Source organism: Cynocephalus volans, chromosome 6 (assembly GCF_027409185.1).
Source record: "Cynocephalus volans isolate mCynVol1 chromosome 6, mCynVol1.pri, whole genome shotgun sequence".
Classification (NCBI taxonomy): Eukaryota; Metazoa; Chordata; class Mammalia; order Dermoptera; family Cynocephalidae; genus Cynocephalus; species Cynocephalus volans.
Window position 1 is genome coordinate 38,496,639 of NC_084465.1, and position 24,324 is coordinate 38,520,962.

Here is a 24,324-nt window from a genome sequence, read left to right on the forward strand (position 1 = left end):
AAAATTAAATGTATCAGAAAAAGTTTTTTCAACTTAGTTAAAGGGTTGTTAGACTTCTCATCAAAATAATTGGATTCCCTGGGGGAAAAAAAGATTAAAAATTACCCACTAAGTATTAATGTTCGTTATCTGGCACCTTCCTGACCAATTCCCACCACTCTGTTCATATCAACTATATAGTTAATCTGGTTGCTCATTAATTAAGGTTCACTTACATATTTTATAAATATCTTTTAAGTCATTGTCATTTATATCTAGATACTACACAAAACTGATTATTACCAAAACAACAACAGACTTAATGGGCTTTTTGCAAGGATATTCACGTTTCTTCACTGAATTTGTTTGTGGAAAAGAATCACATCCAGTCTGGTTTTAAAATGAGGCCTTTAGAAGCAGGACTGATGTCATTAGGGGAAAAGGCTTTGGCATCTGTCCTGAGCTCAGCCCTGAAAGGAAAGTACTAGCACTGAAATGAATGGAGATCCCATGTTCACTCATTCAACAAAATTTCTCTCTGTTTATGAATGAGACCATGGACAAAGAATGAAAGAATGAATCCGACCCAGTTCCCACCCTCTAGAAGTCCACAGTGCAGTTGGGAAACACACAAGTGAACAAGCAATTACTGCAAAGTTTGATAAGTACATAGACAGGTCCTGTGCATAGGATGTTATGAAAACACATAAAAGGGATGCACCCCAGGCTGGGGGCAGGAGTTAGGGAAAATGTCCAGGAGAAAGGGCCACCTAAACTGAGTCCCGAAGAATAAGCTGGAGTTAACCAGACCAAAAGGGCAGGAGGAGGGATGGGAGGGCAACTGGAGCAGAAGAAGGGATCTGCTTCAAGGTGCTGAGGGGAGAACATGGCCTTTCCAAGCAGATGCAAGGGTTAAGGGAAGAAGCTTGAGCAACAACCCCTTCACAAACACTCGGATGAGGAATAGTGCAGATTCTACTCTTCCTTGATACCTAAGCATCCTCTCAATAAGCCCTCCTCCCCCCATACCCACTTTTAAATGAATTAGTTTGACTTGTGGTCTGTCATTTGCAATCACAAGAGTCTGGACTAACAATGTACTCAGTCAATATTCATGACTTGAACGAAGTGGACTCTTCAAAGGAGGAAGAAGAAGATACAGAAGTAGTGATCAGCCTAGGGCTACAAAGTAAGAGGAAGAAGGTACAGTTGAATTGAGAAGGCTTTCCTTGGCCATTAAAAAAAACCAAAAACATAGTGCTTTGTCATTTCCCATGCAATAGTCAGTTAGTAAAAGGAAGTAGGTTTTTAAAAGGGGGAAAAAAAAAAATCAAACAAACCAAAAAAACAAAACCAAACCTAGAGCTCATAACTGCCAGTCAGATAAGGTGCCTAAAATTCTCAAAATTTCCCTTTCCACAGTATGAATAACCCCACATTCCCCATTATTTTTAAAAAAGCCACCAAAACAGAATATTTCTTTGCTATTCTGTAACTATGAACATTCATATCCGTACCATATATTTTTCAGTAGGTTTCTGGAAACAAACTGAGCACAGAATTCAATGAAATCCTTTTCTAAAAGAAAGAGGAAAAGATATGCCTGAATTGGAAGTGTTTTAGCAGCCCTGCTGTTAACTCCCCAGTAACAAAAGCATAAAGTAATGGAAAGGAAAGATTTTCTGCTGAAAATCACTGATCCACTGGAGGCAAAAGACTCAAGAATTAATTGATAAGTAAAAAAAAAAAAAAAAATGAGTTCTTTAAAGAGGTAAGAATGAATATCCTACTCATTTGTTTTTATTTAAGATTATATAGCAAGAGTAATTATTAATACTTAAAATTTACTTCTCTGTTACACCCATTTATAGAAATCTGGCCAGAGTTGAGAGAAATAATGGTGGGCATTAAAAGAAAGAGACCCACAAACAGAGAATGAGAGCAGTAGAAATAGACACATCTACAGAATGGGAGGCGCTCATTTATCAACCTATTAATCTTATACTCTTATTGGATATTCTGACTAAAAACATAAAGACATGACATTTGGCAATTTTGGACATAAATACAACACTTAATACTTGCCATTTCAATCTATTTATTTATGTATTTAAAGTTTATAGCAAAGCACTTCCACATTTTAGAGGATTCAATTCTCACTTCAACTGTATGAGGTCAATATTAATACTCTTCATCTCATTTTGCAAATGCAGGCTGGGCAAAGACCTGAATGCGAGTAAGCCTGCCCCCAAGCTCATGCTCATGGCATCACAGGATACAAATGTGGACATTACTGAAAAGCATTAAGCAACAACAGAACAAAAGGAAAATAGTAGCCTTTCATAGAAAAGGAGAGGAAGCTCTAAATAAATGACACTGTAACACGAAGTTTTTAATACTGTATTTTTACCTCCAACTTTTAAAGATAAGTCCACCATGATCTTGTTATCTCTGTAAAGCACTGGGGTGGAAAGGCAGACAGCCACCTTGAAAAGGGGGAGAATCTAATCAAAGATTCCTCCAGCAAATTAGGAAGGCTGGAAACTGCAGGCTACACTGTCCTAAATCCAAGGAATAGCTTACCATTGGGGTCACTAGCAGTTATTTTTAAAACATATGAGGGCCTCATAAAGCACCTAAAAGTTGGAACAGAAAACTGTGGGATATGTGCACTGAGACATAAAATGGATATTCTTGAAATCTACAGACATATCAGTGTTACCTCCACACCTTCTGGGGCTAGGCAATACATATTCAAAAAACGAATAGGTAAAGACTAATCTATCTTTATGAGGAATAAACTCATAAAACTTCACTAATGCCCTATTTCAATCCAAAAACAAACACTGATAAATCAGAGGGCTTGTCACATGACCCAGCAGGGCACTCCTAACAGGTCACTGCTCAAAGAATATTGATTGCATCTGTTATTCAAGGACAGCATCATGTAGAATTCTGAAGATAATGAACTTTAACTTAGCAAGTCCTCTCATTTAATTAATGAGTAAATATGAAGGAATTAAGTATGGCACTGAGAAGAAATTAGGTGAGAGGAGTGGGTACATGGATTGACAATTAAATTACCCCTATGGACCATAGAAGAGAGTAGGTAATAAGATAATACAACAGGTTCAACTGTGGGAAATGAAGAATCACTCCAGTGTGCAGGGAATTAGAATATTCACTCTGGAATCATGAGGAATGGTTCTATGAGGCTATGTCTGTGAGGAGCCAGCCACATTTCTGAACCTCGTGACAGTAAAAGCCCTCCCCCTATATTCTTCAACGTATGAGTGACCCTCAAATTACACTTCTGGAAAATGCCTCTGTAAGGCAGTGGAGGCACATAACCTTGTGCATTGTCTCCTTAGATATGAGTATATTCTACCTTGCACAAAAAAAGTCTTCAAAGGAAGAGGTTAAGGCAGTATCAATGCCCTGGAGGTATTGACTCAATAGAACTAAATAAGCAGCATGATGAAACCTACAACATCCAAAAACCTTGGGTCTGCTTTGTCCTATGCTTTTAATGCCTTACTAAAATATAACATGTAAAATGAAAAAAAATAAAAGTTATAAAATAACAATCAGCAATCTTGAAAGGGTTAGGGAAAACATCCCTGGAAGGAATGGTTAAAGAAACCAAGTTTATTTAGGATGGAAAAAAAAAACTGAGAGATTTTATGAAAAAGCATTATGCCTAGGAAAGAGACCACTGTTAGGAGACTTGGTCTCTAATCATGAGATCAACCGTGGTGTGGTGGCCTTGTGAGAGTTCCACACACTCACAGAGCTTTGGCTTCCTATCTGTCACCCAGAGCTGCTCTGAGGCTAAGATGAGATGTGCATTCTCTCAGAACTTTAGTCTATACTCACTGAGTGCCTACCCTGAGCCATACGCTAGGGACACTGCAACCAACAGAGCACTGCCCCTTTACAAGGGGCTCACAATCCAGCGGGTGAGAGAGGCAAGTAAACAGATAAGTGCATAGGAAAGGACAAATGAAGAAGTTATGAGGGACAGGGCAGCAAAAGGACCAGAAGATCAAGAAAAATTTCTGCCAAGAAAAAAACATCTCATTTGAGACTTGTAGGATACATAGGAAGCTATCAGGTAAAGTTACCTGTGGCTGCAGGGATGAGGGGACAGGGAGAGGTAGAGCTGTAGAGCATTCCATGTAGAGTACTGCAGCCCAAGAGCCTGAGGGCACAAGCCCACGGAAGGAAAGGGCAGGGCAGTACATGTGCGACAGAGTTATATGTGTATGTTAAGGCGCTGGTGGGGAATTACTATTGATATGTGAAATTACTACCTAAAGTGCCTAGTATACATGGAATATTGATTGACTAGTACTGAATAGCTATTCTCAGTTTCCAATGAGATGAAACAAATTAGCATGGGTCCAAATTGCATTTCTAAAAATTAGGACAGCTGTTTGGAGGACTTCTCTCTAATGAGTTCATGCAATGGATAAATGTGCAGTGCAGCCTAACAAAAAAGATACTAACAGAATAGCGAACTCTGTTTTACTTACTTCTTGGTATATCAAGATGGGTGAAAACCTTTATAAAAGATAGTGTACATTTGAGGCTGTTTCACTGTCTATAAAATAAGAATAATAATACATGGTTGTCATGAGGACTAAATGTGATAGTGCAGATAAAGTGACTAATGTGGCAGACCTTATCAAAAAGTATGTATTATGATTGTTGTTTATGTTTATATTATTCTTCCTTTTGTTACTTTGCATCTTATATTACCATAATTGTAGGAAGCAGAGAAGACTGAGCTGAATGTGTAAATAATAACAATAGTAGTCGCTGTCATATGAACATTTACTGAGCATCTTCTATGTGTCAAGCACTGTGCTACAGACAATAGCCCAAGAAGTAAATCACCTGCCATTGTGATGTGTCCTTATGCTAAACTGGATGGGCTACAAAATAAATGAAGAGTCAGTTAACAGAAGGGTCCTTTTATCTGGATTCTAGTTGCTTGAGGTTGTCCTAAATATGAATTTGAAGGCAGCCATTTTAGGAAGCAAAGAAATGCTTGGGTCCCTGAAGTCTACCATGTAATCCTAAATTTCTGATCACTGTGCCTTACTAGATACTGTGGGAACAATCAATTCAGCCACAGGAATCACCTGTGGAATCACCTGCAGTCCTGTTCTTTAGTTTTCTTCAAGTCCCACTGTGGCTTAGGACATAAGCCATATTAAAGCCTAAACCATAACCCGAGCATGCTGGCTTACAAATGTTTTAATTGTAAGGAATGAATATTCAAGGCCCACAATATCTTCCAGGTCCCAAGACTGGGACATCAGGGTAGACTAGCAAATTGTCCACTTTGTGCAAAGCAACATTTCTGATTTAGTTACAGAAAATACGCATAGAGTGTACTGTCTATAGAAAGCACATTAAGGCACATGTTAGTCTAAAGGAACTGAGTCTCAAACTGTTTTCTCAGACTTCCAAAGTGGGTTAGGGAACACAATGGAATAGTTGAATCCATCATTTGTATTTTTGCATGTGAAAATAGGGAATATTCTCTTCTTTCATTTCATTGTTCTTTCAACCTTGCTAACCTCTCTCTTCCTTCCTGTCAGCTTCCATTAAGTAAGGTTGCAACTTCACTTCTGCCCTTCCTCATTTACCAAAAGGCAAAAAAATAAAAAATGGAAGCTTCATTAGCTTAGCCTGCACACATGCCAATACTGAACAGATTTCCAGACTGCACAGCTTTTAAAATTAAAGAATTTACCCTTTTCCTTAGAATGACCACATGACAGACAAACCCTACGGTTTTCCCAAGGATCCTTACCCTCCTGGTATTAATTCATACCTTTATGTAACCCCCTCTCCTTGAGTGTGGTGGGACATGGGGCTTGCTCTTAACAAATAGCTATATAAGCAGACATAGTAGAGATTCTCTGTGCTAGCTTAATGAAGTGGCCATGTTGAAAAGTGTATGTGGCAATGGGCTGCAGACAGCCTCCGCAACAGCCAGTAAGAAACTGAAGCCCTCCATTCTATAGCAATGATTTCTGCCAACAGCCTGAATGAGCTTGGACACAGATTCTCCCCTAGTTGAACGTGCAGATTGAGATAATAGCCTGGTCAAAATCTTGATTATAGCCTTGTACAAAAGACCCAGCTAAGCTGTACCTGGACTCCTGACCCACAGAAACTGTGAGATAATAAATGTATGTTGCTTTTAAGCTGCTATATTTGTAGCAATTTTGTTACCCAGCAATATAAAACTGATAGTCACCAACACAATAATTCATGAGTGAAAATCAACATGGACATTGGATAAGGCTGGCTGATTGCAGTATGCTCAGAGAGGGTGCTAAGATAAGCCAAATAAATCTATGTGCCCCAAGAGCTTCTTTCTGAACTGTTCATAAATAAAATGCAATTTCTACCTCTACTACCATAACATGTTATTCTACACACATGTAATTGTCTCTGTAAATCTGCTAATATTAAAGTAGAAGCCAAGCAGTATTTTTTTTTTTTAATATAGAAATAAGATATCTTCATTTTACCATGTAAATTGTCCTTTTTTTCCCTAGGCATATTTTACATATACAACTTGTTTTGCATGTTTTAAAAAAAATCAGTTTTACATCCAAGCACAGCATCAGTTCAATAAAAGATTAAAAGTACACCATAAGCGCTTTTCCTCATTTGTTGTTTCTGCTTCTCCTCTCCTTGCCATTCGCCCTGGTCTCCTTGGGCTCTTGATAAGGTCCCAAGCTTTCATGCATCACAATTCCCTTGGTAATCCTGTGCTATTTATCCTTGTGAAGGCAAGACATGGAAGGGTATTTTTAGACCTGTTCCTATAATAAGAAACCCTCATAAATCATTCTGTCTACCCTTCCCTCTACCCTTGATGTTGCCTTGGCAACTTCACAGATATAGGATATTATTCCTGCTTTATCGGGCATCTGGCTCTACTGAAGAGTGAAGCCCAGCACATTCCTTCTTTTCTCAGCTGTGATCTGGGAAACTATGCTGAAGCAAACTGTATTGATATGAACAACGTGATATTCAGTCTTCATGGCTCCTTCTCCCTTGCTGGAGGGAGGCCATCTCTCAACCTTCCCTGTCATCACTAAGGACTGTCCAAAGCCCAGTTACACAGAAACCTTAATAACCCACAAAGACAAATGAAGCAAGATCTCAGATGATCTGTTCCCCTTTGTTTACAAGTAGGCTGAATTTGAGGAACTCTACCCTGGTCAAGAACAGGAGAAAGAATTGTAATAAGTCTTATTATATTTATAGCCATTTAAAATATATTTTTACTTAGGGCTGAAGACAATTTTATTAATCTTTTGTTTCTCATAAACTATTTAATATCAGAAAGAAAAAAATAAATATCTGTCTCTACAGGGAGAAAACCTTTCCTAGAGTCATACTGCAGAGAGCTAGAAACCTCTCGCTTACAAGCACTCATACTGTATCTCAATTGCCCTGCACAGAGCCTGGTCCACAAAGGTGCTACATGTCTGATGAATGCTGAATGACTACACAGGAGCAGAGTTCTAGGTAAGAAAGCTATTAACAACCATTCCCCAGGACTTCTGACAATAAACTTCATAAGAAAACAAATCTGGAAAAACTAAGTCTTTGATGGCTGGGCCCTTGTCTTGTTTTTGTGGAAAACATTGAGTCCACTGAATATGTATCTCACACTGTCTAGGTACTCTGGGGATAGAAACACACTTACACCTTGATCCATGGTGTTTCTATCCCCAGAGTACCTGTACAGTATGAGATGCATTTCTGGTAGACTAAATGACTACTACTCCTTGATACATCAAGAAAGTCTCAGATATATTAACCTCATACAGCAAGACCTTGGCTATGTAGAACCTTCAGAAATTAGTCATTTGGGAAAGTAAATGATTTATCCTATTAAACACCAAAATCACTTTTCTTTTTAAAGCAATTTTACAAGAAAATCTTTCCAGAATGCATTAACTGTATGCATCCTTAAACAGAATATTGTGAACGTGTTTCAATCTTTAATTGGTAACTCTAAGTTATCAAAATGAATGTAAACCATAGTACTGTGCTAGCATGCAACAATATTTCTGGAAACTGCTGAAGTACTCCAGGTTATTTCCCTCCCAAACTAAAATGATCCCAGATAGATGTGGTTCTTTATCTTTTTCACACTATTTTTGTCATCTGACATGTTATGAAATATTAACTATGATTTGTTGTGGTGATGTGCCTGTTTCAAACTGTTTTCTCTCATTAATAGGCTACTTAAAAGCCTGTTGTGACTTCAAAGGAAGGTAACCAGCTTTGGTCATTCAATAGATATTTATGTAGATACAAAGATACGTGACACACAGTTCTTGTTCTCGAGGAGCTCTGGATTTTGTGAAGGAAGCAGTCAAGGAGACAAATTAATAGGCAATTATAATTCTGAGTGTTGTTCTAGAAATACAGAATTGGTACTCCTAACCCAGCCTTGGGCTGGGGTGGGGAACAAAATGTACATCAAGAAATGCTCCTTTGGGGCCGAGCCCGTGGCGCACTTGGTAGAGTGCTGCGCTGGGAGCGTGGCAACGCTCCCGCCACGGGTTCGGATCCTATATAGGACTGACCAGTGCACTCACTGGCTGAGTGCCGGTCACGAAAAAACGACAAAAAAAAAAAAAAAAAAAGAAATGTTCCTTTGAGAAGGCTGCTAAGCAGAGCCCCAAAAGGATGTGTATTGGAACCAAGTAAAATAAGAACTGTGGTTAAGAGGCAAAATTAGGTCTCCCCTTGGTAATTCTTACATGCTCATCTGTATTTGTTATCACTGGCCTTTTTTTCCTTAGTGGTCTGGGGAGTAGAAATGACTGGATTGCTGAGTTCTTCAAAGGTGAGAAATCGCTGTAGTGAGTTATAATACACGTTCGTATAGGATGGCTGTAGGGAGTGGTGTAAAAGAACACTCTCAGTATTTCTTGTGTTTACACTGGAGTGCTCCAAAAGGCTCCACACAACATCAGCTGTGTAAAATGTGCTAGACTTTCCCATCACCTTGAGGGGAATTTGGCCACTAACTTCTTATTTACTCCTCCTTTACTGGAAATTACACAAAAATATTACAGAAACCATAATGGTTAGATTTAGGAAGATTACATGCTGCAAAGTTGAATGCTGCAATTCATTATTTAATGGGCCGTTACAGAGATAACTACCTAATGGGTTCAAAAGGAGGCAATCAGCTGTTTGAACAGATAATTGTTAAATCTAAAACACCTGGGAATAACTAAGAAAGTTAAGAATATTAACAAGAGTAATGAAATAACCACCTATATTCTAAAATATCTTTCAGTAAATGCTGTACATTTATTAATATAAATGTCCACACAAATAATACAGGATAGAATATATAAAACATGTCAGAAGAGGGATGCAGAGAAAATCTAGAGGAAGCAAATATTACCTCCAGCTAGGAGAACCAGAGAAGGTTAATGAATGGAATGTCCTCCTTCTGTACTTTGAAAGAAGGCTAAGCTTTGAAAGAAGACAAGAGAGGCTATGGACACCAGGTAGATATTACAGCACACACAAAAGAACTGGGCGAGAGAACAGGGCGGATGAGGAGAAGCAGTGAGAGAGAATAGCACTCGGGCAGGGAATTGGGCATATCAGATGTTGGAGAGCTAAATTCAACAGAATGTGGCTCTTAACAGTGTGATAGGAAGGCTGAGTAGCCTGTGCTTGCTGCCTTAATGTCCTTACCACTTTAATATTGGTAAAGTGGGGCCAAAGTCAAATTGCAAGTGATTAAAGACAGTGAGTGGTAAGGACATTAAGGCAGCAAGCACAGGCTACTTCTACAGGAAGTCTGGCAGTAAAGAGAAGTGAGTTTATCATTAAGTGTGACTTAAGTTAAAAGAAAATATATTTATATTTTTATATAAATTAAATTAATTAGTAACTAAATTGTGAATAAAACTCAAACCTTTATTCCACTGCAACAAGAATAGCCATTCTAAGAAATACAATACTGGTTCATTCTTACACCAAATACTTTAAGATATATGGTTAATCATTAAAAATATGTCTACTTTCTCTGAGATTCTTCTCTTTATACATGCCTTTAAGACAAATTAAAACACAGTGAAGCATTTTAACTGACATTATTTTGAAACTGCCAATTACATATATGTATATTTCTGTTTTTATCAGCTGGGATTACGTGACAAAACAAAAATAAAATTATTTTTTATTCTATTTATTCTGATTTTTGCACTTTGGATTAGTTTACTTGTTTTGTTTTGAAACCCTCTGCTAACTTACAGCTGAACAGTTTGCCTCAAAAAAAAATAATATTTTCAGCCAAAGAAACAGCTGTAGGCCATGGGGTAGTAAAATTCAAATTTGATTCTGACTTAAGTTTTTCTATTCATCACACTATCTAAAAGTCCAATGACTAATTTATCTCTCCCTTGAGGAGAAAGCTGCCCCTCAGAAGAAAATCTGCTGGAAGTTGCATTAAGGTTGTCTCCCTCTGGGTGAGGGTGCATAACCCATAGAGATAAGAAGCCACAGGGGAAATCACCAGACATGCCAGTAGTTTAGTATTCAACTGCTCCAACTGCTTGCTTGTCCAAAATAAGCCCTTGGCTTCATTATTTTCAATTCTAATAACTACATTTTGTGGCAGGGAACCCTAAGCATTTTCTAATTAAGCTCTCCCTTTTCCACTTGAGAAACTGTTTTAGAAACTATGCTCCACTGTAGACTCTGGCCCCTGCCATTTACCCTGCTTGCTTCCTGGGCCCCCCCTCTAGGAGATAACAGCAGTCTCACTACCCCCTCCCGCCCCCCCCCCCACCCCCACCAGAGTCAAATTAGGCTCCTAAAGTGACCAAGGACTGGGTCCCACAATCAGCCAATCCAAATTAGCAGGACAGCATCCCTCATTTACATAAGAGGGCCTGAATGGGAACCTGTGAGGGAAAAGGGCAGGAATTTAGGCTATATAAGAGGGTTTTTTCCTTTGTTCTGGGAGACACTGGTTTAGGAGTTCTTGCTCCCCAGTGCTCTCCTTGCCTGCAAGCAAAAAGAGGTGTTGTAACCCTGAACAAAGAGCTGCAACACTAAAATAAAGAGCTATAAAACTACAACACTGACGCCAGTCTTGGATTCCTTGTGCATTCGCCTCACAACAATTTGGCTTTGCATTTGTACCAAATTATAAGTTACTATTTCAGCAGGCTCCTAAAATTATCTCCCCAGATCCAGAGCTAGCAGTGAACTCTATGTAGGGACCCAAATGCCCCAAGGGATCACACCCTGATCACATAAGCCCTTCTCGGCCACACCCCATCATGGCGCTGGTTGCCCTTCTCTTCCGTATTCTCCTTCCCGCCGGCGCGAATTACACACCAATCAGCTCCCCTCCCCCCAAACCCCATGCGGTATGCTAAGTAGGGATTGTATTTTAAGCCAATCAGCTTTCCCCTTAAAGCCCTATATATGTGTGTGTGTGTGCTGCCTAATAAACGGGCTCTCTCCGGTGGATCTTCAACTGGTGTCGACTCTTCCTTTCACTCTAAGTGGTAAATCACAAGCACACCTGGCTTTACATAATGTCTACAAGTTATAGTCAATGGAAACTGGAGCACTGATATTTTCAAATATTGACATGTCAGTTTTTAAGAAAATCTATAAAAAGATGCATCTAAATTCCAGATACTCTGTCATCCCTAATACAAATGCTTCCAGTGCCTGTGGATGGCACTTTTCCCTTTCATATCTATTCTTATTATCTCAAATAGTTTTCAGACACTGTCATCCCTCACTGAGAATGATCCACTCATGTGTAATGCAGAAGAAAAAGAAAGAAAAAAATTGCATGTTTTTAATTAGTAATTGCCTAATGCCTACATCCTTAGAACCCAGGCAGTTTTCCTCCAGGTGTATCAGTAGTTGGTTAAAACCCAAGGTTAATGAAGCCACAGTCCTGGGTCTGAATGAGTCAGTTAACCTCACCTCAAGAAATTCTGTGTCACAAACTCAGGAGGTACCTCTGACCAGCTGCATTACAAATGGTATTACCACTGGTAGACCTATAAACATATTATTATAAAAACAACCCCATCTGAAAACTTCAGAAAAAGGTGAGGGTGCTTTTCAAGATTGTCTTCCCAAAACATTTCTTAAATACAGAAAGTTAAAAAAATTCCTCCTCCCCCACACCCTGCAAAAAAAAAAGATTAAAAAGAAGAACAGTACACATATCACTGTGATTACCTGCACAGGGTAAGTTTTTTTTTAGGAATAGTTGCTAAGATAAAATCATATGAACTAACAGATGTAGAAACTAAAGCACAAAGAAATATTTAACACGACTACTCAGTAAGCAAATATAGTTATTTGCAAAACTGTCACCTTTATTTTAATTTAGATCATTATCTGCAAATGTCTAATACCTTTGCTATGGGGAAAAAAAAAAGTCTTATCAGGCCATACTTTTAAACACTTCTTTCAAGTCAGTATAAACACTGTAGAGAGAAGACCTGACTAATATTTACTGACCATTGGCTAAATGCTATTGTTTGTCAGGCACTGTTTCAGGTCTATTTTTATCATTTGATCTCCACCAGAGCGCCCTGCAAAGTTAGCATTATTACTTCCATTTTACAAGGATGAAACTGAGGCTTATCCAGGTTAAATGATTTGCTCAAAGACATGTAGCTATTAGGTGGCTGAAACTTGGTTTGAACACAGCTCTGCCTGACCCCAAATTTTATATTCTTTCTCTGCAGGCATATCTTTCTTTTGGGTAACTGCAAAAAAAAAGAGAAATAGCCAACTTTTGGATTTGCTGTTTGAGGTTTCCAATGTTCACTACTTTTTCTTTTTCTTTTTTTTTTTTTTTTTTTTTGTCTTTTTCGTGACCGGCACTCAGCCAGTGAGCGTACCGGCCATTCCTATATAGGATCGGAACCCGCGGCGGGAGCGTCGCTCCCGCGCTCCCAGCGCTGCACTCTCCTGAGTGCGCCACGGGCTTGGCCCTCACTACTTCTTTTGAAATGGCAATCTGGTGCTTGCTCCAAGGCCAGGTTCTATGGCTGGGCTCAGGGAGCCCTCCAAGATCTGAAGGCAAGGGGCTGCTCCAAACCACAGCCTCGGGGGAAGGCACGCAGGCCCTGCAAAGACTTCCTCCTGAGTTGGGGAGGTGGGAGGGAGGGTGGTGGCTGAACCGAGCCATTTAATTACCATACGAACCTCAAGCTAAATGACTGTGACTCTCTCTCAAGGCTATCATTACCAGTGAAGGATATCTGCATATTCTGATGTTTGTTCTATTCTGTCTCTTGTTCATTTATCTTACTTGTGTCAAGATAAAAATCCAGTGGCAGATATTTCACACAGAAAGAGGCAGCACAGTCTAATGATCAGGACATAAACATGAGCACTGGAAGCTCAGGCTCCTTTCTCTGATTCTTTGTTTGGTACCATTCATTCTTTATGTAAAATTATAGTGTGAACATTTTTGAATGTCATTAAACATTCTTTGAAAACATGATTTTAATGGCTGCACAATAACATTCCCTCTTGAAGATTTTGTATAATTTATGTAACCACTTTTGTCACTGTAAATTTAGGTTGTTTAGAATATTTTTTGATGTTTCTAATGCTATTATAAATGACAGTTACTATCCTTGTACGTAATGCTTTGATGACTTATTTCCTTAGAATGAATTCTTAGAAGCAATATTAATGGGTCAAAGGTTACAAGCATTTTAAAGTCTCAATTCATATTGTCCAATGACTTTCCAGAATGGTTGTGACACTTTCCACTCCAACAGTGTTTGAGAGCGCCTGTCTCACCAAATTGAGAAATTCTTCCACTATATTAAGAAAAAGAAATAAAAGAAGTAAGGAGGGAAGAAGAGAGGAAGGGAGGGAGGTCATTTCTTTCGTTACTAGCTAGGCTAAAATTTTTTCATGCGTATTAGCTCTAGTTTTTATTCTTTGGGGAATTATTGATTCATGTTGCTTGACTATTTTTTCTATTGGAATGTCATTAATTTAATAAAAGCTCTTTCTTTAGTAAGTATGTTAGTTAATCTCTTATCTGTGATATGGTATGCAATTTTCCCCTAGGTTGTCTTTTAATTTCCTTTCTGATTTTCATTTTAACATTAAATGTTCATGAAACAATTTCTGAGTTTCAGAATTTTAACAGAACATTTTGTATATAAAAATTGGAAGGAAAACATAACTTGAAAACTACTATATACAATTTGCTAGAAAGTAAAATTTACTGGACTGTCCCTTTCCATCTTGTAGTTGTCTTTGATGCAGAAAGCCGAAGGGACACTCTGGGAGTATTTGATGACATGCATAAAAACTAAACAAAAAGAAACCACCACGTTGAGTACACTCAGTTTCACAGTGCTCTAGGCAACTGCATAGCAAATAGTTATTGCACACATGCACACACACAAGAACAATAAATATTGTTTGCTAACTGAAAAGAGAATAAACGGGGAGGCATGTCATTACGTGAAATGGCATGACTACTGGTTTAAATGCCTCCTAAAGAATGAAAAACAGACACAAAACTTAGAAACCATTAAAAGGAGATGTTTCTCAGGCTTCATCACAGGAAAAACCAGATTTAGAAATGATGCGAATGTAACATGAGACAGATCAACAGCTGCAGAGAAAATCAAACAGGAACCAAGCTGCCAAAAAGGAATATTCAGAAAAAAATCCTACCTGCAGAATATTAAGTAGAGTAGGTTTTTATCATAAAGTCTAACCCACTTTAGTATTAAACAGAACCTCTTTCTTTTCCATCACAGAGCACTAGTAACTTGATGTGCTCCTTTTCTTCCTTTTAGTATTTTCCCTCTTCCTTTCTTGTTTTTCTTGAACAGAATTGGTATGCATTTGCTTATTTTCCTGTGACCTTCTTAGGAACAAGCATCACTATGACTTATGCATCACACACATGGACACACCCAAATTACGGAGAACAGGTACCTACTGTTCTAAAACCAGAAAACAAACAAACAAAAAATGACAACCTAAAACTGATTTGCTCCTATCTCTTTCGATCAAAGTAAAAACATAAAATATATCTTTATTCCCACCAAATTAGGAAAAAAGAATAGAGTGTTCTCTGGTTCCTGAAAATTATAAAAACTTTTATAATAACAATTTTTAAATGGCTGAAAATTTTCATTGGCACCGAAATTTGATTTTCTCACACAGATAGCAATAATAATAATAGAATATAATAATAGCTACAAACATTTATGGGACTTTCATGAAACAGCCAACAATGGGTTACATGCTTTACATTCATTGTCTCAGTTAATTTTCAAAATTTTATAAGTTTTATCATCCTGCCCATTTTTACAGTTAAGGAAAGTGAAAATAAAATCGCTCTAGTCACTCATCCAAAGTCACACAACTAGAAAGTGGCAGATCCAGGATATAAATTCAGGCACAACGGACTCTGAAGCCTGAGATCCTAACCACTGTTCTAAGGGCTTCTTCCACTGGATGGATTCCACAGCACCTCTCATCCTGGGTTCATATAAAGGCTGTACACAAACATGTATTCACACGTCTCCACTCAGATCTTTCCTTTCCACCTATACGGCCCTTGGCAGTCCAATCTTCCTTTCTCTTCCCATACTATCATATCCTGTCACCGATCTCCTAGATGCCCTCACTAGGCACTCAATCTAACCCATCCTCTACACTCCTACCTTAGTCAACTTTCTAACATATGGGAGCTGATCTGCTCCAGCTTAAAGATCACTAACATAAGGCATGGCTAAAACCAATGAAGAAACGAATACGCAAGGATGGTGGCATTCCCTGTGTCATTTTTCTTAGAGATCAGCAAAATCTCCTGTGCTTGAACTATAATTTATTATATAGTGTTAGAACAGAAAGTGTCATATCTGCTACTGAATTTAAAACCGGAAACTCAAGTATTTGGATGTCTATAATGTTTTATCAAATGTCCATGTCCTCTACATGTATGCTCCAGTAATTGTTCAGCTTCCTTTTCCCCTCAATTATTATTATTACTATTATTAGTTAATAAAGAGAAGACAGGAGGAGGAGCCAAGACCAAGAAGCTGACAGTCAGCAGCTTGCCTTACAGTGCTGCCTCCATATGCTCACAAGGAAATTTCTGCACTTGGCCTAGTTCCTGTCCTAAGACACAAAACAGACACAAATGTTTACTTTTTTCTTTCTTTCTTGGGAATTGAGGGAATATACCTCATCACATGTATATAAAGAGAAGTCAATATATAATGTGTTATACAATTATATATAACATGTAAAATATATATCATATAACTCTATAATGCTTGCTAATAATTTTATATATAATTATCTTAATTCCTTAACAAGATTGGGCACTGCCCTATTCCTATACTTGTTCTGATTCCTCCACAGTTCTTATTAAAATAACAGAAAAATAGAAGATGTTCAATAAATAGTTGGTCCATTCCTGACTTTCTAAATTGTGCTAAAATACATGTTGTCACAAGATATGTATGGTACTGTAAGCAGAGTAAGTGACTACTTTAACCAACACACAAGACCCGTCTACATATCAGGGTTCAGCAAACTGCATACTGCAGGCAAAATCCAACCCACTGCCTGTGCTAGAAAATAAAGTTTTATAAACACAGTCATGCTCATTATTTTCCATATTGCCTATAGCTGCTTTCATACTACAGCAGCAGAGTTAAATAACTGATAGAAACTGAACAGCCTGCAAAGCTGAAAATATTTACTATCTGGCCCTTTACGGAGTTTGCTGACCCATGTTTTACATTAAATAAAAGCAGTGCTTCTTTGGTATTTTCTACTAAAGAATCTCTTTTGGCAGAAGAATATTAGTAAGTACTTCAGGGGAGTTAGGAGCCCCAGTTTAAGAAGCATAGATTTGGATGACTGCCCTTCATATTCAGTTGGGAAGGCATCGGTATTCCAGTGATGCTGCCATTCCTCAAAACTTTAAAAATTGTAATTGTAGCCTGATGTACTTTCTTTTCAACATTCTCGACTCGTAAATATTAGTACTGCAAGGGTAGATTTTATTTTTAGTAACATACAAAATTTCCTATGACCCAAACTGTAGCACCAAATCAAGTATTTCTGGTTTTTATCATGAATAGCTATGATTCTATATTAATGAAGCTGATATTTTTAACATGACTTGTGAACTGGTTCAGATATCAAGTGTGATGGTTAAGTTTTGTGTGTCAACATGTTTAGTCTACAGTCCCCAACTATTTAATCAAACACTAAGTATTGCTGTGAAGGTATTTTGTAGAAGTAATTAAAGTACACAATCAGTTGACTTTAACACGCACAATAGGCAAAAGTGAAGAAGATTATCCTAGATAATCTAGGTGGGCCTGATTCAATCAATTGACAGGCCTTAATAACAGACATGAGGCTTCCCTGACAAAGAAGAAATTCCGCCTGTGGACAGCAGCTTCAGCTTCTGCCTAAGAGTTGCAGCCTGGCCTTCCTGATGGCCTGTCCTACCCATTTCATCTGCCTAGCCAGCCCTGACAATTGTATAAATCACCTCCTTGCATCTCCATTTCTCTCCATATATATCTGTATCTATGTCTATCCTACGGCTTCTGTTTCTCTAATGGAACCCTGATATATCAAGTCTGAAAATATTTCAATAAAAATTTTATTTATATCTTTACAAGTATCATTTTAGAGAATACCAATTCCTTGCATTATAATAGCTACAGAGAAATTAAACTCATTACTTTATAGTCATATTACTGCGTAGTCATTCCTATTATATTTGAATTCCTTGTTTCATTCTGGCAAGCCATAAATTCATTAAAAGTAAAATCAAGCTAAACAAAAACTATTTGAAACCAAGTACTGAGGGGGTCATTTAAATTGTAAAAGTTCTTCTGTCTCGGATAAGCTATGTCAGTAAGCAAATGAATGAAATGATTAAAACTTCTGCTACAGGTTGTACCAAATACCACTTAAAATAATTTCTATAAAAATGCTGCAGTCTAAAGAAAATGATTAATGCACTAAAAAAGTTTAATAAATTATTGAGATGTCCAAATATTTCTGGGATCCCAAATGTCAAAAAGATGAATAATTTGAGGAGCATTTAAAATCGAATCAGACCTGCCATAAATATATTATTATCCTGGCCTTAATGAAGATTAATAAGAATGGCAAGGAGCTCCTAGGGCTGTTGACACAGTAAACAATAGCTATTACAGTTACTACATTTATAAAGTTGTAATTTTATTATAGTTATATAATTATTGCCTTAACATATGAGGTAATATCCTTTTACATTTTTCGAGTTGTAATTTTTGCTCTTTTTCTGAAAGAAGATAACTACCATAATTTATTTTCTCCTTCTAGAGTGAGGTCTGCTAAAAACAAGAAAGTTAGAGTAATCTGGAAAGACATCATTTCCTGTCTCTCCAAGAAGATCTAGTTACACTTGTCACTGAGTATCCTATAGAACCTGTGTTTGACTACATTTTTCACTTTGGAATTGGGTTTGTGTATGATATACATAGTTCCAAACTGTCAGTGGATATAAAACTCAATGACATAAACAAGGGTGTGTTAAAACATGCACAATAGGCTTCTCCTGTACCAATTGTGGTGATTATATATTCAACTATAGTATTTGAATACCTAAACCCAGAATGTTTAAGGCTAGAAAATTATCTGTTTAAATTAGAAGACTGAAATTTGGAATCTCCAAATTCACTTGCTGAAGTCATTCTAAAAGCCTTGTGGGATCTTGCTCCTCCACTTGTCAATCCCACAAGTTTGTATATGTGAATTGAGCACATTTTTGTTATTCTTTTAAAATCATTACACATCTAAAACTTTATCCTAAGGAGATAATAATGGATATGTGCAAATATTTATCTTCAAGGATATTCAGAAAATATCCAAAAAGAAAAATGATTAAATATTACATATCTATTTGACAGTATAGTGTGTACTCATTACAAATCAAGCTATAAATGACATGGGAAAATGAGCACTATTTTAGTTTACCAGCAGATTACATAACTGCATAGGTAGGCTGACACCTTTTGTAAAAAATACATAGATTACACATTAGCTTTCTGTGTACATATATAGCAACATATACAACATATATGTAAAACATTAGCTTTCTGCAACATATATAGCACAGAAAGAAGAGTGAAAGGATATAAATCTAACAAATGTTCCAATAGTACTCACCTCTGAGTGGTGGAATTGCGATCGATTTTTTTTTTTTTTTTTTTTTTGTCTTTTTCGTGACCAGCACTCAGCCAGTGAGCGCGCTGGCCATTCCTACATAGGATCCGAACCCGCGGCGGGAGCGTCGCCGCGCTCCCAACGCCGCACTCTCCCGAGTGCGCCACGGGCTCGGCCCGTGATCGATTTTTTATTTTATTTTATTTTATTTTTGCTTCAATATAGACTTGAAAGTTTTTATATGTGATGGTGGTGTTTTTTAATCAGGGGGAGAAAAGGTTTTCAAAGCATGACATAAAACTAAAAACCATTATGTAGTTATCTTTGGAGGACAGGATTACATGAAACTTTCATTTGATAGTTTTTACATTCTCAGTAGTCTTAAATTTCTTACACACGCATGTATTATTCTTGTAATAGATGAAAGCATATACATACATTAAAACAACTAATACATGTTGTTTTTTACTTCAATGAATAAGTCATTTTCTAAAGCAGGAATTTAGAGAAATTTTTAAAAGAATATTTCAATTTATTTTCATTTAAAAAAAGATACTTAAGAATAAGTTGACCAAATAAGAGCAACCAACAATAAAACCCTCCTATCTTAAGAAGGTTTTCTAGGAGAACTAAACATTATACATGCATCTGAATTCTAGTTTTAGAAAGATGGTGCATGAACACTAAACAATTAATGTTTACAATACTACAACCACAAAATCTTACATGAAATTGTTTGAGTGCATTTATGACTACATATGGACAACACACAGATTTATTCAAGAACCGAAGACTGTTCCCAAGCTAATCAAGGAAAGCCACTTAGAAAACCAGAAACTCATTTAGTATGCACAGAATGCACTGAGCAGTGTCACCCACCCAAGTACTACCACCATCCTTCAGTGTCCAGTGTAGGCTGCTGTGAGGACTTAATTGTTGAGCTACAGCTAATTATAAGGCAAATGAAACATAAGAGAAAATTCACCCCAACCAATTAACTAACAGAGGGGACATTAATTGTCTTGGAATACACTGCATATGCTAATTCAAACTTTATCACCCATAAAGACATCCATACAACCATGACTCTCTTGTTCTATTCCTTTTCAAGCTTTATAATAGTAGATGACCCTGATGCAGAGCATCTATCCTGCTACCATGTAGTTGGTATTCAGCTCTTTCCAGCTGGATGCGAATTTCTATGCCTCACCCTGAGCTTTAAGCAGTGTTATTTAAATAAGCTAAGTTACTGCGTGGTAGAAAGTTGATAATAGCATAATAATTCCATCAGGAAGAATAAAAGTAACTTAAGTAACATAATTCACAATGCTTATATTAAACTCAATAAGTGCAATTAATTTGTATCACCAGATGGCTAGATTAGTTAACACATCTAATTGGCAATACCCCTGAAACTAAGGTTGTAAAAACATGATTATAGTTCCTATAGTTTTTCTATTCTACTGTTAAATTGTTGAAATGTCCAGTTGTACCTTCTCAACCTTAAAGAGCTACACACTATGTTCTGAATTCTGTATCAATGTTGTATAAAACTATTACCTGAACATAGCTGTAACTAAAAGTTCTTCCCTCTGTCTTCCAATCCCTTCTACCCACTTGCAACACTGTTCCCTGGAAAAGATACTGGGATCAGATTTTCTCTCTCATGGGCCAAAACTTAATGTCTCTGGGTCAATTTTTCTTATCTATAAATTGAAGGATTTGAACTGTAAGACAATTCAGCTCTCAGACAATGACAAATTTTTAATGACAAAACTAGCACAAGGTCTAAGCTAAAAACCCATAAACTTTTGTAACTTGTATCACAAACTTTTGCACCTACTATCACTCTAATAAATAAAGAGTTCTTAGAAATCAATATCTCTTTCACAAGAGAACTCAAATTCTTTTAATTGATTACACTGGCAAAAATCCATAAGTGTATAACATGCCTTTTTTTTTTAGGTCTGCTTAAAATGAGGTAAACCTTCATGTTGCCTCTTATAATAACAATCATTATTACTACTACTACATATTATCCATTCTAAATTGTTAAACTTCATGAAAATCTCATCTAGAGCTATTATGGCTTACATTATAATACCCATTAAGCACAATGTCTACAGCAGTAAAAAAGCAGGATTGTTGAATTCCTAAATGTGACTCCTTCTCTGGTTCAAGGACAGTCCTTTAGGATCTTGAATAAATTTACATACTAGCCATACCTAACCACAGATGTATATTTCCTACTTCCACCTTTCCCTAAGGAATGTTATAGAAAATAATGAGGCAATATTTATAAGCCACTCAGAATTCCCAATTAGAAATACTTATACTAAAGGAGTTTTGTGTATCTGCACATGCACAAATATTGTATTAGCTAAATTGTGAATTAGTATATACACACATATCTGATTAGCTAAATCCTAAATTGATAATCTGGAAATAAATCTACTTTCAGTTATACCTCAGATTTATCAAAATATTTTCTATATCTTTGTTTTATACTCTATTTTTAAAATGGGATCTTCTGAAATTCATTATTTCTAAGGAAGATTGGCAGGAATTGTTTACTTATACAAATCCTCTGCAATTTATGTAGCAACTGCTCTAGTAAATTCTAAGAGCAGGGAGATGAGAGGATGAGGGTTCTTCTCCAACCCTCTCTTTTTGTACTGGCTTCAGCCTCAGCCCAACAGGAGAAAGTACAAAGTGGAGGAGACCACAGAAACACATCTTTTCTTCCCTTCTTTCTGACATCCAAGGGAGTGAACTGCAGGGGAAACAATGGGCTGCACTGAGATGCTAAACTTATTAGTCTTCAATTAACCTAAATATCTTAATTAGGGAGCAAAGAAACATGTAGCCCTACATTATCTAGTTCATCCATTATTTATTCTCATCCATCACCTCCATTCTCAACCCCTCTATTTCTGTAGGTACGACTTCTGCCATGGAACAAAGTAAAAATTGTCACCATGATGAGTTCAATGGGCATATAATGTACATTCAAAAATTTTTAAATTATTAACTTTGAATTATGGCTGCTTATATACTTAAGCAACATGAAGGATAATAGTCATTAGTATAATTTTTTATGAATAGGACATAGTTTAATAGATTTACAACATGTATGGAGTAATCATTTTCATCTTCATTCCTCATAAAAATTCTTCGGAAGGAATAAGAATTATTCTCACCAGTCTACAGCCATACCACTCTGAAGTGCCCAATCATGGCTGACCTTGGAAGCTAAGCAGAGTTGGCCCTGATTAGTACTTGAATGGTGAATTATTCTCACTATATTAGCCTACTACTGGTATCACCTTCATCATCAAGAGATAATTTTTAAATGTTTAATTCCTTGGAATCAAACTAGAGAGAATGAACTAACTGTAATCAAAATTACTAAATTCACCCAATAACCTGAATTGTGATATTACCTCATAGTTCAACTGCAATGTTAATTAATTTGAAATCATTCTATGAGATTGTACATCTGTACCAAAATGAGTACAAATGCACAGACAGCATTATTCACCATAGGATCACTATTTACCGGCAAGCAAATATGTCAGCTAACTATAACTCAACATCTTAGGAAAGGCCAAACAAATCTAATTTTGCAGGGGCTCTAACGAGAATATCATTGTTTATTTTGTCTAGTGCTGGTTTCCTAACTTTACCTGACAGGAATACAGAGAGTTAGGAGGTTTAATCTCTCAAAATCTTATTAAAACAAACGCCTACTACTTTGCCTCGTTATTTGAAGTCACAGTGCATCTAATGACTTTTCCATGTATCAGTCAGGCCTGGACTTTCACAGATATGTGTAAAATACATTATCTTCTGACAAACTAGCTCATGGTATGTTTGGGGGGTGGAGGAGGAGAAGCCATAAACAATTTTGGTGTGCTTTACGTTTCCTAACTGTCAAAGCACTATCTATGAGGGAAAAAAGACCAGCCATCTAAACTAGATACTAGGTTAATTGTATATAGGAAATCATATAGCAATATCTACTTACTACATATCACTAGAGTACAGATATATAGAACAGCCAGTTCAAAGTAACTAGCGTGATTTTTTTTTCTTAATTTCAGGAAGATTAAGGCAAAAACTCCAATCCAATGATCTGCTGACAAGAATTTTAACTCTGTTTTTTCCACAGTGCTTGATACAATACCTTTTTAAAAATCTTAATGTCCTAAGAGAATAGTATCCACAGGAAAGGAAAGTCTGAAGTTAGTTCCTGACTGATTCCTGGAAGCTGAGAAAGTATGTGTTTTGTTTATTTGCTTTACAAACATTTGTACAGAGCTAACTATGGGCCAGGCACTCTTCCACATATTTTACAAATATTAACTCATTTAATTATCATAACTACCCTATGAGGTCAAGTATTTCTACTGTCCCCATTTTACAGATGGGGAAACAAGCAAAGAAGAATTAAACAGAGAAGTTAAGTGACTTACCCACTTAACCGGGTTTCTCCTGCATTTTTTCCAGGTCTCATTCCAGTAACCTGCTTAATATCCCACGCCTTTCAGTCCTGTTCTTCAAAGACTGAAGCTCAGCCTCAACGCTCCCTGGTGGGTGCCAGCACAGCTTGCCTGGACTCCTGATAACTGCAAGCCTATAACTGTCTGTTACTATGCTCCCCATTTCTTTGTGTCAAACTCCCTCTTGCGATGGTTTACCATGTGCCCTTACTGCCCCTCATGACTGTGCACAACTCTGGACTCTAGACTTGATCTGACACACTTAACTTCCTCCTTCCATACCTGAAGCTGGACCAGCTGAAGTGGCTGCATCTCTTTCCTAATTCTGGCTCCTTCTCACCAGCCTTGCTCAGCTAGAAGAAATTAGTTCTGCCTGGCCAGATCCCAAGAAGTGACAAATCAAACAACTTGCTCAACAGGTGGCAATTAAACTTCTGGCTCAAAAGCTCAGAATAGGTTGTCAATGAGATTTCTCAGCGGATCCCTGCCACTAAGCAAGGAGGCAGTTTTATACTTAGTTTTAAAACTTGACTTCTCTCCAATAGGATTCTTAGTGAAAACAGTA

General features: G+C 37.1%; 1 protein-coding gene across 7 annotated transcripts in view; it reads right to left on the minus strand.

Annotated features, from left to right (window-relative positions):
* ST7 (suppression of tumorigenicity 7) overlaps positions 1 to 24,324 on the minus strand; it is a 270,032-nt gene that overhangs the window by 119,181 nt on the left and 126,527 nt on the right. Inside the window, exon 1 of one of the 7 annotated variants that reach the window (XM_063100968.1) lies at positions 23,733 to 23,775. The exons of the other annotated variants lie outside the window; for them this stretch is intronic. The gene's annotated coding sequence lies outside the window, so the exon portion shown is untranslated. Of the gene's footprint in view, positions 1 to 23,732; positions 23,776 to 24,324 lie in introns of those variants that run through there. 7 annotated transcript variants of the gene reach the window in all.